Below are 14,769 nucleotides of genomic sequence, written 5' to 3' on the forward strand. Positions count from 1 at the left end.
TGGTTTATGCAGTAAAGAAATTTCGCTACTACCTTCTGGCAAACAAGTTTGTATTTTATGTGGATCATCAAGCGTTGCTGTATCTGGTAAACAAGCCATGCTCCACAGGAAGAATCACACGATGGTTGTTAATTCTTCTGGAGTTTGATTTCACGATTGTAGTGAGACCCAGTAAAAGGAACGTCATGGATGATCATTTGTCTCGCATACCCAATGGTGAAGCCCCCACAGGAGTTAATGATGAATTACCCGATACTTCCCTATTCATAGTTGAGACTATGCCTGAATGGAGTGAGAACATTGTTAACTTTTTAGTTAATGGTTTTCCATCCAAGGAACTTCGTAAGGATATCGCTTGAAGGCTAGTAAAAGAATGTGAACCCTATTGTTTGATTGCCGGAACTCTATATAGACTAGGCAAGGACGATATTCTTAGGCGTTGTGCCCGCGAGGATGAATATTTGTATATCTTGCAAGAAGCACATATGGGCATAGCAGGAGGACATTTTTCAGGAGACCTTACTGCTAGAAAGGTGCTGCAATCACACTATTGGTGGCCAACTTTATTTAAGGATGCATCACTTTTTACAAAGGGTGTGATGAGTGCCAACATTACAAGACCACACAGTGCAAAGACAAAATGCCCTTACATCCTATTAAAGTAACCCAACCATTTGAAAAATGGGGCTTAGACTTTGTAGGTCCAATTAGTCCTGCAGCTCGCAACACTCAATCTCGATATATTCTAGTTGCTACGGACTATGTAACAAAGTGGGCTGAAGCTAAGGCTTCACAAAAAGCTGATGCGAGGACAACAGCTAAGTTTCTTTTTGAGAACATTATCACAAGATTTGGTTGCCCTTTTGAAATTGTTAGTGATAATGGTACCCATTTTATAAATGAGGTAATAAGAGAGCTTACCACGACCTTTATGATATCCCACCATAAGTCTACACCTTATTACCCGCAAGCTAATGGACAAGCCGAGAGCACCAACAAGACTCTAATCTCTATTTTAACCAAGACGGTAGAAGCTCATCGCACTGATTGGGATTTGAAGTTGACATCTGCTCTATGGGCTTATCGTACTGCTTATAAAGTGGCTATTAATTGTACGCCATTCAAAATGGTATACGGCCAAGAAGCGGTTATGCCTTGGGAGTTTGTCATTCCTAGTCTTAGGGTAGCTTTGCAAGAAGGATGGAATGGTAACCCCTTAGCCGAGCGTTTGTATATCTTAGAAAAACTAGACGAAGAGAGACAGTTGGCTGTGCAAAATGCTCTTGTGGAAAAGGATAGGAGAAAGAAGTGGTTTGATTGCCATGTGAAGGACAAGGACATCAAAGTTGGTGATAAAGTCCTTATGTATGGAGTACGTAAAGAGAAGAAAAAGTTGAAATATGCTGGTAAAGGACCATATAGAGTATGTGAAATTACCCCACAAGGTACCCTTCGTGTGGAAACTCTTGATGGAGTTGAAACCATTGGATTCCTCAATGGGAGTAAATTCAAAAGATATTATGATCCTTTAAGCCAAGAAGAAATACGGGCCATTCATCAAAAGAAGGCCGCCAAAGCACAAACCGAGTTAAAGAAGATACAAGCTCAAGCTGAGGCTAAGGAGCGACAACAACGTATAAGACAAAAACGAGAGGCTAACCTTGGAGTCACAAATGCATTCCACGTGGAAATCGAAGAGGATTGGTTGGACTTTGACACATCTCTACGATACCCTATTGAGTTAAATAGTGCCTATGGAAAAGTGCTATATAACGCCTTATTGGACACGGGTGCTAAATATAATCTGCTATCCTATGGGGTGTGGTGTCAATTAGGGAAGCCACCTCTATCTAAGAGCATTATCCAAGTCAAGGGTGTCAACAAGAAAAAAACTACGGTTTTTGGAATCTGGCACACTTCTGTCAGTTATGACAATGGAATTGTAGCTCAATACTTTTTGGTCATGCCTCCGGGAACTATGGAGGGTAATATAAACCTAGGACGCACGTGGATGATAGCCACCAAATGCACTATTGATTGGGGGACTGGGGGTGTCACAACGCAAAAACCAACTCTTATCCCTACCACTCAAGCCATAGTCCCTGAGATATTGCCTAAGGAAATAAAACCCAAGACATTGCATGTCCAGGAGGTTGAACCATACGTCCCCATAGCCCAACTCTCTAGATCTTCAACTGATGTAGTTGAAAGAAAGCTTGAGACACACAAGAACCATCCTAATATAACAAAGGAAGCATACAAGTGGGTCCCTAAAGCTTCTTTAGTAACCATGGCTGATGCTAAAAAACGGAAACCTCGTACGAAACGTCCCACTCGCTCCAAGAAATGTAAGAAAACGTGGCGCTGGATTCCTAAACCACTATTAAAATCCCAAGGATACTATAAAGGAAATGATCAAATCTGGGTGCCCAAACGTAAATTATACTCTTACCTGTCACATGGCCCATGTAAACCCAATCCTGTGGCTCTAAAACAAATTGAAAATCGTGGAAAGGAAAAAATCACAGAATGCGACACACCTGCTCCAGAGCTAGTTTGGGTACTGTTAACCCTCACGGAACACGGACACCCTATGATCTATAAACGTTGTATTATTTAGAGTCAGGTAGCGGGCTTGTCGGACCAATAGGAAAAGAATAAGAGTGATCGCCGATGAGAGCACACTCTAACTGGGACATTCAAGGGATTAGTTGGCTAAGCATGGGCGCCCAAGTGTGAATGGGGTGAGCTCATATAAAAACCAACTAAACCTAAAATTCACTCATTCTCTCATTTGTGCAATAGAAGAGTGCTCTTGCTCCATCTCCATCTCCATCTTCTTCTTCTTCACCTCCTTGTGTGTGTGTGTGTGAGAGAGAGAGAGAAAGAGGGAGAGTGTGTGTGCGATCGAGCATTATGAAGGCATGGCGGCGATGAGGCGGTTGAGCGCGGCGTAGCGGCGTCTCCTTCTTCTTCATGGCGAGGAATCCACCACGAAGGCGAGCGTAGAGCGGTGAGTGACACACCCTTTGCTCTCTTGAGCTTGCTAGTTTAGGCTTGTTGTGTTCTTGGAGCCATTTGTGGCTCGCACACGGTGTATTGGCAAGCCCCTTGCTTCGACAGTGCGGCAAGGAGCGCACATTTTTGGTGCCGCTGCCGGGGAAATGCCCTACACTAAGCTCGGTTAAGCACTTTACGCTTTCTTGTGGTGCAATTTCTATCATAGGAAAGGCAGGGAATGAGTGTGTGTAGTTGTGTGGAGATTTCTGTTTTTTGCGTTTTTTGCGTTTTCTGGTTTGCACTGCACAATTAGCATTTCTTGCGTTTTTTGCGTTTTCTGGTTTGCACTACACAGTTCTGTCAAGTTTCAATTTTTGCATTTTTTGTGTTTTCTGGTTTGTGCACAGTTAGACGCACAGTTAGTTAATTAAGCAGGCTAGTAATTAGGTGAGATAAATAAAAAACGTGAGTGAGTTCAAAAATAAAAAACGTGAGTTTTAAAACGGACGGGTTGGTTTGTATAAAAGATAGATCGGGATCAGGATCATTTGCCCAAGCCCAAGCCCAAGCCCAAGCCCAAGCCCAGACCCAGGCCTCAGTCCTCAGTCTTATGATATATACTAGACCCACTCTTATATATATACCCTACTCCCTCAAGAGGGAATGAGAGCATGTGGGACAAGTCCTCCACTCTCCTCCCTTCTCTTCCCACTTGCACCCTTAGACTTGCTATTTGGAGCCTACTTCCCTAGCTAGGAAAAGACTGTTTCGGGCTTTTCTGGAGCAAAATAGAACCAAACGGTGGGTTGTAAAGCACAGCGCGTCCCTCCTAGCAATACGCTCGTTTCGAGCTATCACACGGCCCATTCCATGACACGCTCTAAAAAATCTAGCAAAAAAACATGCAAAAAACTAGTCACAAGGCCTCCTAGAGCAGCTTTTTGAGACCTTAGGGTATCAAAAGCACATGCACTTAGGCTCTGGGCGGGTGCTAGAACACGAGCATATTGAGGGTGCCTCTGTTCATACGGACACCCATTACCCATCCACGATAGGCTCTAGACCCTCAGCGGGGACACAAGGTAGCACCACCCAAGACCCTAAAATAGCCGCTAGTGATTCCTCCTCCGACTCAGAAATCATGGAAGCATACCCTACCCAAAACACTGAGAGAGAAGGCCATGCACCTCCCGAAGCTCCACAGCCTAGTACTAGTATGTTTAGCCATTTCATGGAACCATTAGGTAGAGCTACTCGCTCGGAACCTGATGCAAATGAAGCACACGAAGGGGGTGGGGAAGTGGACTCTCCTTTCACATCGCACGTGGACCCCACACCCCCAAAGAGTGTCCATGTGGATATCCTGCCAACTTCTTACCAAGAAGGCCCTGTTGAGCTGCCTCCTTCAGAAGTTCCCTCTAGAGTACCGTTGGTGACAAGTAAAACCACGGGGAGCAACATTGCTTCTACCTCACAAGAAACCGTTAACACGTCGACTCTAGAAGGATTGTTCATTAATGATCATTGGACATACGACATCCACATTGAGGTGTTGACGGATCTACTCTGGCCATGCCTACCATGTAGGATGGATAGAGATTTTACAATCCACCTCTAGTGCCACGAGCATCGAAGATCAACAGAAAATGATCTGTAATGTTATCCATGGCATTATTCAATCCGAAAGGCAAAACCGAGGGGTAAATAGACTCTCAACTGGCCCCATGAGATTTCTCGATACGAGCAAGGCTCAACAGCCTACTCTATCACACATGGAGACTCCTCTAATGAGTCCCATGGACCCATCTTACGTCATTTCACCTGGGGTCTCTATGCAATCTGAGCCTCCGAGTGACAACTTTAGCTTCCCTAACCTGGCTCAACCCTCTATTAAGGAAAACAAAGTGCTCACTCCAGGGATAGGCCTGACAGAGAATGTACCCATGACATCTACGGTTAGCGCAGTGCCCCTACCTAGTGTCGTAGTACCTAATATGGGACCTCGACCGTATGTGCCTCTAGCCCCTTATGCACACATGGCCCCCACACCTCCAATTGTACCACTTGTTCATGCTCCTCGAGTGCCGCTCCCTAGCCCTTATCCGAGTGGACCTATGGTCGGTTATGTTCCATATCCTGCATCATCCACACATATGCCAAGACCGGTACCCGTTCCTCGCCCACATATGATTCCAAGAGTACCTCCACCGGCCCTGCCTCCTCACATAGGTGACTTGGCAGTGTTTGCTCAAAACATAGGTCGATCTATCGCGGAAAATATGCGTCATGCATCTGTTAGCGAGCCTAGAAGTAAGGCAGTACAAATTGCCAAACTCACGCAAAAAATCAATGGGGACGAAGATGCTAGAAAACACATTGAAGTGTTTGAACAAGTATGTGATTCCTTAGGGGAACGCAACGAACTACATAAGTGCAATGCCTTAAGCTTGACATTAAGTGGGAAGGCTGGAGATTGGTATAGAACCCTAAAGGTGGACGAGAAAACAATCTACCCTACCCTTCGAAGGTTGTTTCTAAAGGAGTACATACGAGAAGGTGTGCTTTGGGGTGTAGCATCTTAGCTACAGAAGGCCGAACGTAAGGAAGGAGAGTCAGTAAGGGACTTCATTAGTCGTCTAAAGCACTTAAACTCTCGATGCCCTGTAAATGAGCTCTTCAACAATAACCAACTGCTTGATCGATTCATTCGAGGATTGAGGAATGAAGGAATCTATAATGGACTAGTGATTAGAGGTATCACAACCTGGGAAGATGTCACTGCCAATGCAATCCAATTAGAGGACAACTTGATGATAGCAGGCATGAGGGTGTCTATTGACACGAGATCCACTAGCTCACAAGCCATTGGGTATGAACCCATGACTGCAAAGCCCATTGCCAATGAGCCAAAGGTATTTGAGACATTCTTGACAGACCTCACCAAGGCAATCCAAGAGTCTATTAAGGATAATCGACCCCCTCAAAATAGTCACATGTATCCAAGAACGGAGCAACAATGGTGTTCCATTTTCTTGGGTCCACATAGCACTAGTGAGTGCCCTACGTTTAGAGTAAAATTTAATGGAACTTGCAACGCATGTGGTAGGTATGGTCACCAAGCTAAGGATTGTTTAATGATCAAACGTATGATGGCAAATAGACCACCTGTAGCCTGGACGGATGCTCCTCGAGCTCCTATATTGATGCCTGCTCCACCTGTTGAGCAACTACCGCAACACATGGTCCCTAGATCTCAAAATGTTGTACAAGCTACACCGCTACCACCTCCTGTGCTAGGACCGCAGCCCCCGCATCCGAGAGTCTCCCCTATAAACCAGGTGGGTTGCGAGCCAAATAATGCTTATGCAGATGGCTGTGAGGAGGAAATAGACACTAGTATTGCCTACGGACTTGATACATTGGAAGAGTGTCCTATATACTACATGGAAGATTGTTGGGGACAAGTCAAACCGGTTTATCAAGCTGCTGCTCTCGCATCCAGAGGTCAAAATATCAACACCCAGGCTAGGAGGCCACCTCTTCAATGCTACGAGTGTGGTGGACCACATCGGGCAGTGGAGTGCCCTATTAGGCTGCAAAAGAATGCTGCAGAGATGCAAATGAGTCAAGGGAGCACGTCTGCAATGCCAATACTCACATGTAATCATTGTGGCATAGATCACTTGATTGCCCAATGCCCCTATAACCCAAATGCGCCTAAAATCACACCCCTAAATTTGGTCAAAATTGCTAGTGTGACGTCGCCAATACCACCCGTCGCACCCGCTTATGCGATTACACGGTCCATGCTTCAAGGGCCAGGCCATATCCTCGAAGAGAGAGATACCGCGTCAGTTATCCAAGCAAAGAAAAAGAAGACACGAAGGAAGAGGTCGCAGAATACGGGAAATTCAAAGCCAAGTTTCAAAACAAACATAGGAACAGGAGATGACCCCGTGTATATGAATGACCTCGAGGATGATTCAGATTCAATCGAGACAATGGAGACTAGAACCAATACCACAAAGGGAAAGACCGACAAAGAAAACCGTAACATGGAACCAAATGAAAACCGAATAAGAGAAAACCATAAAGAGCCTCTGAAAACACCACAAGTGTTTCCAAATCTAATCCAAGACCCCCAAGATAAACCGCAGGGGCGAAAAGGGAAGGATCGTAAAAAGAAGATTGGGACGTACCCAAACCTAGTAGACGAGATTGAGCAGGTGAAACATCTAAGAGGTTTAGTGGAGGAGACTCAAAGGAAACTAGAACCAGAACCCATGCAGGTCAAAATTCATGACACAGTGTTTCCCACGCAAGTTCATCCACCCCACATGAACCATAGACCGTTAGCCATATCTAGTATCATCCAAGAAGGGAGTGAGGACGGGACATCAGAAAGTGAGCATACACCCTTCTTGTTGGAAAGGATGTTTAACGAAGGAATACCTGATCCCATTGAGGAATATGAGATTCCATCCTCACCAGTTCCTAGTCAAGGACCTACACCCTGCAAAATGCCAATGAATGTTGCCAAACTAGTGGACTTCATGTCTTCTGAGGTCCGAACCACGATCATAGCAAAGCCGTATGGAGATCCTGAGTTATTCCTTGCACTTCGAGCATTCCTTAACGGAGAGCTACGAACGGGATTACCGCAGTTTGCGCAACCAAATAGGCCTGACTCGATTATGATTGATGAGGAAAATCATGTGCAATCACTTTACTTAGATGGACACGAGTGTGTGATCGAGGTACCCATTAATGAATTAGGGCAGTATTTTGAAGGCGACGAGTCTAATGCGACCCTACCCATCACTACCAAGGGATTAACTATAAAGGGAATTCTTGATGGTGGTGCGGGAGTTAACATCGTTACAAAAGATTGTTGGGAATCCATGGGAAAACCCCGCCTCAGTGTTACTAACATTGTGGTAAAGATGGCAAATGGTACCATAGCCAAACCTATGGGGATGCTCAAGGATCTTAAGATCAAAGTTCTAGGACACAAGGTACGACATACGTTCATTGTAATGGATTTATCTAAATACCTTATGTCATATGAAATGATTTTAGGACGACCATTCATGAGGGAAGCACAAATGGTTCATGATTGGTCTAAAAATCATGTCTATTTGCAATTCCAAGACTCTGTCCTTAGAGTGGATTTGGTGACTGGTAAGGTACACCCCTTAGGGAGTAAAAACATTATTGATCATCGCTTTGACACCACAGTTCACTCGGCCCCACTACAATATTGTTACACTTGTAAGAAGGATACAGACATTGGCCAAGATTCTCCTTAGATGGATATCCTACCTGGGATGGCTGAGTCGGACAATGTGAATTGGGTCCACCTAGCAGCAACCATGGACACTTGGGGAAATAGGGGGACGACCTGGGTAACACCTGAGGGGGATGAAATGCCTGTACCCTTAAATATGCTACAAGCAATGCATATCGCTTCCGACAAGACTCATCCTAATGTAACGAAGAAAACATACAAGTGGGTCCCTAAAGCTTCTTTAGTGACCATAGCTAATGCTAAAAAACAGAAGCCTTGTAAGAAACGTACCACTCGCTCCAAGAAAAGTAAGAAAATGTTGCGATGGATCCCTAAATGACTATTGGAAGCCCAAGGCTACTATCTAGGAAATGATCAAATCTGGGTGCCAAAACGTAGATTGTGCTCTTACCTATCACCTGACCCAAGTGAGCCCAATCCCGTAGCTCCAAAACGAATCAATGATCGTGGAAAGAAAAAAATCACAGAATGCTACACACCCGCTCTCGAGCTAGTTTGGGTACCAAAGAAAGAACGATTTGTTCCACCTAGCTCAGGAAGGGGGGAGTCCCATGAAGCTTCTAGCTCCTCATGTAATACATACATAGAGGTAAAAGCTTCTACACAACCTCCATCTATAGTAGTGGACCTCCATGAAGCTACAAAAGAATCCACACCTCCCAGTGTTCAAGAATCACCTGATGAACCACTTCAAGTTCGATCCTGGGAGAGTACCTTACCACCCTTGCAGCTTGACGAGGCACCTAGGGTAATAGAAAACTACTGGCAAAAATCCTCACCTATTACCAACTGGAACAATTGGTTTCAAAGGGTGACAAGCTCATTTCAAACGGTATGATCTACCCAAGGAAGGGGGGAGTGTTTGCTGACTGTCATCATTCATTTGTTTCCCTCTCAACCTTTCTTCCTAACCTCTATATCTCCCAATCTTAGGGAATGTACATATAAAGCTTTATACGCTCAAAAAAATAAAATAATAATAATAATAAAAATAAAGAGCAAGAGCAATTAGCAAACGAGTATGCACATTAAAAGTCAAAACATTGACTCAGACCTACCCATGTCACATCTGGTACAGTGAAACAGAAACCTATGCCATAAAACACCTTTGATCCTCATAACTTGAGTGATGGAGGGTAGGCAAGATTAGTACGATAGGAGTGTTTCTGTTTTAGAGTTGAGAGATTAGCAAAGTTCTCTTTTCCAACTAATGTGCCTCCTAGAGGTATTCCTTTTGTTTCCTAGTGTGTACAGGAGCGTGTTGCTATTGGTAGGATTTGGACCTTCATGGAACCTTTCTCTCGTTCACACTTCAAATCAAGCGCGACCATCAACACAAACAGGTGTTTTATGACCACTAGCATTGCCCTTATCTTTTTGCATCCATGTTTGTCTGCTTTGATTGTGATTGGTAGCATAATATTCAGCGCATTTTCTTAGTATCAAACATTTAATTCAATGTAATGTTTTGTCATAATCAGTTGTCTAGGTTTAAAACTCAAGCAGTCCGACTAAGCTAGTTTGACCAAGATAGGTGTTAGAGATCTTCTCTTAATACCATGGGGAATGCCTTCCTAATAAGAAATGGTTACTTAGGTTCTTAATCCGATTTACGCAGCATTGTGTGAAATGTACTAGGGCTTTCTAGTGGGCTTAACCCTAGTGACCTTTAGCTTAAGTATTATAAAGGGAGTTTACTAATGTGATGAGCCTGGGGAGGATAATAGTGTTATATGACCCCCCAAAGTTACAAAATTAAAATGCTGAAAATGAACAAACAAAAAATCAAAGTGCCACAATGTAAAATTTTAAGCTAGAAGAGAAATCTCAGCTTGATTTGGTACTTCACTCACATGTATTGCCTATGGTACTTGAGCCCTAGAGGTTCCCAGTGTGGGCACTTTTCCTTGAAAAGAAAAAAACCTAAGGCATACAAAATAAGCACACACATCATAATTGAATCAATGTGAAAATACTTTGGGGGGTCAAAGAAAAAGTAATCAGTCAGGCGATGATTTCATGAGAAATTCCTTTTATGGTAGCTTAACTACAAGGTCTTCTAGATATAGCCTCTAGTCAGCCCTCGAACATGAATACTTGGCTCTCGCGATTAAACAACTTAATTGACCACAGATAATTAAGAAGCTTACCCATGGTATTAATATTCAATCTCTAGTGCCTTTCGACAGTTAAATTAGCGACCCTAGACTTGTTTAATTTTTCTACCTTTACATCTGTTTATGCATTTGATTACATTGCAATTTAATGTTCATTGCTAACAAATTTTTTGAAATTCTTTTACCAATCAATTTGTCTACCTAAAACTGCATATGCTTTTTAAGAGAATGCAATTACTATGCCAATGTTGTTTGATTTTGCAGTGACTGAAGAAGGCTAAGGACATTCATCTCAAATGCTCTTCCACCTCGACGAACCAGCTTCAACTCAATAGCTTCCGAGGACGGAATCTACATCAGGAAGGGGGGCATGTTAACCCTCACAGCACACAGACACCCTATGATCTATAAACGTTGTATTATTTAGAGTCAGGTACCGGGCTTGTCGGACCAATAGGAAAAGGGTAAGAGTGATCGCCGATGAGAGGCGCACTCTAACTGGGACATTCAAGGGATTAGTTGGCTAAGCATGGGCGCCCAAGTGTGAATGGGGTGAGCTCATATAAAAGCCAACTAAACCTAAAATTCACTCATTCTCTCATTTGTGCAATAGAAGAGTGCTCTTGCTCCATCTCCATCTCCATCTTCTTCTTCTTCACCTCCTTGTGTGTGTGTGTGTGTGTGAGAGAGAGAGAGAGAGAGAGAGGGAGAGTGTGTGTGCGATCGAGCATTACGAAGGCACGGCGGCGACGAGGCGGTTGAGTGCGGCATAGCGGTGTCTCCTTCTTCTTCGTGGCGAGGAATCCACCACGAAGGCGAGCGTAGAGCGGTGAGTGACACACCCTTTGCTCTCTTGAGCTTGCTATTTTAGGCTTGTTGTGTGCTTGGAGCCATTTGTGGCTTGCACACGGTGTATTGGCAAGTCCCTTGCTTCAACAGTGCGGCAAGGAGCGCACAGGTACCAAAGAAAGAACGATTTGTTCCACCTAGCTCAGGAACAGGAAAAGAAAATGAAGCTTCTTGCTCTTCATGTTGTTCCTATACGGAAATAGAAGCTTCGACACAACCTCCACCTACCATTGTACATATCCATACAAGCAAGAAAGAGTTTGCACCTCCCGTTGTAGATTCACCACCTCCAACAATGTTGCAAATAAAATCATGGGAGAGTACCTTACCACCCTTGCAACTAGATGAAACACATAGGGTGATCGAAAACTATTCGTTAAATCCTTTACCCATAACAACTTGGAAAAATTGGTTTCAAAAGGTGACGACATCATTCCAAAAGGTATGATCTACCCAAGGAAGGGGGGAGTGTTTGCTGACATCCGTCATTCACTTGCTTCCCTCTCAACCTTCCACCCCGACCTCTCCATCTCCAATCTTAGGGAATGTATATATAAAGCCTTATACTCACAAAAACAAGATAAAAAAGTAAAAGAGCAAGAGCCATAACACAAAATAATAAAAACAAATTATGCACAAGAACACGACCCTTGTAATATTTGCACTCTAACCATCATCTATTTGCGTGTACAGATATGGCTAGTACGCTAGAGTCATCCACTCCTGCCTTGGGTGAGAGGTACCCTCGTTACTTTTCACAAATGTTTCACATGGTCTTTCCAGTGCTTGCATGTGAATGGGATTTGATAGGTACACTAGCATGTGAGAGGAATTTTGAGGAGTTAGAATGGTTGATACGTTTCTTGACCACGTCTGATCCATACTTAATAGAGAGCGTTTCTCCCATTGCACAAGCCTACCCTTTTGACCAAGATGACTATAGGCGTCTAGTGACCTTCTTAGTAAACATAAGCACCTATGATGAAGAAGAAAATTTACATGACTACACGGATGGCACATATGGTCTCATGGATCATGACTTTGTTTATCTCGACAACGAGGATAGGGGTTTAGCCTTAGGGTTTCCCCCCAACCTCTACAATATCCTATTCCCTTGACTCTTTAGGGGGAGTGCAAATAATTAGGTTAGGGTTCCTTATGTTTTTTGTTGTGTTCAATAAGTGTTGGTACCTTTTCCCACTAATGTGCCTCCTGCAGGTATTCCTTTTGTTTCCTAGTGTGTACAGGAGCGTGTTGATGTTGATAGGATTTGGACCTTCATGGAACCTTTCTCTCATTCACACTTCAAATCAAGCGCGACCATCAACACAAACAGGTGTTTTATGTCCATTAACATTGCCCTTATCTTTTTGCATCCATGTTTGTTTGCTTTAATTGTGATTGGTAACCTAATATTCACAGCATTTGCTTAGTATCAAACATTTAATTCAATGCAATTTTTTGTCATAATCACTTGTCTAGGTTTAAAAATCAAGCAGTCTGACAAACTAGTTTGACCAAGTTAGGTGTTAGAAATCTTCTCTTAATACCATGGGGAATGCCTTCCTAATAATCAATGGTTACTTAGGTTCTTAATCCGATTTAGGCAGCATTGTGTGAAATGTACTAGGGCTTTCTAGTGGGCTTGACCCTATTGACCTTTCGCTTAAGTATTATAAAGGGAGTTTACTAGTGTGATGAGCCTGGGGAGGTGTATCAGTGTTATATGACCCCCCAAAGTTACAAAAATAAAATGCTGAAAATGAACAAACAAAAAATAAAAACGTGAGTGAGTTCGAAAATAAAAAACGTGAGTTTTAAAACGGACGGGTTGGTTTGTATAAAAGATAGATCGGGATCAGGATCATTTCCCCAAGCCCAAGCCCAAGCCCAGGCCCAGGCCTCAGTCCTCAGTCTTATGATATATACTAGACTCACTGTTATATATATACCCTACTCCCTCAAGAGGGAATGAGAGCATGTGGGACAAGTCCTCCACTCTCCTCCCTTCTCTTCCCACTTGCACCCTTAGACTTGCTATTTGGAGCCTAGTTCCCTAGCTAGGAAAAGACTGTTTCGGGCTTTTCTGGAGCAAAATAGAACCAAACGGTGGGCTGTAAAGCACAGCGCGTCCCTCCTTGTGTGCGTGTGTATGTGAGAGAGAGAGAGAGAGAGAGAGAGAGAGAGAGAGAGAGAGAGAGAGAGGGAGAGTGTGTGTGCGATCGAGCATTACGAAGGCACGACGGCGGCGAAGCGGTTGAGGGCGGTACGACTGCAGCTTCTTCTTCATAGCGGCGAGGAATCCACCCCGAAGGCGAGCATAGAGCGGTGAGTGACACACCCTTTGTTCTCTTGAGCTTTCTAGATTAGTCTTGTTGCATCCTTGGAGCCATTTGTGGCTCGCACACGGTGTATCGGCAAGTCCCTTGCTTCAACAGTACGGCAAGGAGCGCACACTTAGATTTATTACTTGGGCACCCTTGGCCTTTTAGATGACCTCAAACGGACCCCGAACAGGCCAAAAACTGACCTCGCAGTGCATAGTTGTCACCCGACTGCATCCATGTGCACACCTGGCACTCATTTATTTTCAATAATGCGTCTCGCAACCACGTGAAGTGGCCCCCAAAAAGTGGTCCTAATGATGAACTTTCAGCATAACTCTCACAAGAAAACACCACTTTGTGTCCATATTCATCCACGTGCAAATATTGATCTCGTTCGCCCTCCTGACGCCACTAGATGCCATCTGACGCACCTGCTTACCTCATGTCGTCGGCCCCTGGATAGCTTCCTTGAGAATCTTTACGCGCTATAAACTCCTCATTATTGTAGAAAAAACATACTAGTACTGGTGATAGTGAAAATCGATGCACTATGTACATGCTGTCCTACCTGTACACATGTGGGCCCCACGTAACCACCTGGATATGGAAATTGGGCAATCCTTTATTCGATGCACCATGCATGTGTATGTACATATGCGCAATCCTTTGCTCCAAAAAACTCCTGACAGCGGGAGCCACTCAATAGGTAGTGCCTCTGAGATTTACTGGCACATGCTCTGCACCCCTCTCATGCCCTACAACTGGATGCCATGAAGCTCCTTTGACAAGCCTGAAAACTAAAACCAGTCACCTAAAGTGTGTTGTTGTGCCGTGGCACGTACATAGTGTAGAATAGAAAAATTTACCTCACTCTTGACACTTCTAGATGTATGCAATTAAAAGCAATCATGTATATATTGTGATATATGTTGAAGCGTCTACTACGGTCGCTATCATGTACATACCTATCCGGGGAGTGGTGGCCCTGGATGTGGCGCATTTTTGTGCTTTTCCACTTGATAAGATGCTTAATTTGGTTTGACAATGTACATAGTCCGAGTGTTTTGTGGTGGCACACTCATCTAGCCTATAAAGAGTGATGCGGACAAAAACTACCAAAAATAGCAGCTAACAGGTGCCATTGCAGAATTGCATGGAAAGTGATCCA

At 43.9% G+C, this 14,769-nt stretch overlaps 1 pseudogene; it reads left to right on the forward strand.

The window, feature by feature from the left end:
- Positions 1–4,646: 4,646 nt before the first annotated feature.
- LOC147424231 (uncharacterized) lies at positions 4,647–9,146 on the forward strand (annotated as a pseudogene).
- The last annotated feature ends 5,623 nt before the right edge of the window (positions 9,147–14,769 follow it).

This window comes from Adiantum capillus-veneris, chromosome 26 (assembly GCF_014529385.1).
Source record: "Adiantum capillus-veneris isolate H3 chromosome 26, ASM1452938v2, whole genome shotgun sequence".
Classification (NCBI taxonomy): domain Eukaryota; kingdom Viridiplantae; phylum Streptophyta; class Polypodiopsida; order Polypodiales; family Pteridaceae; genus Adiantum; species Adiantum capillus-veneris.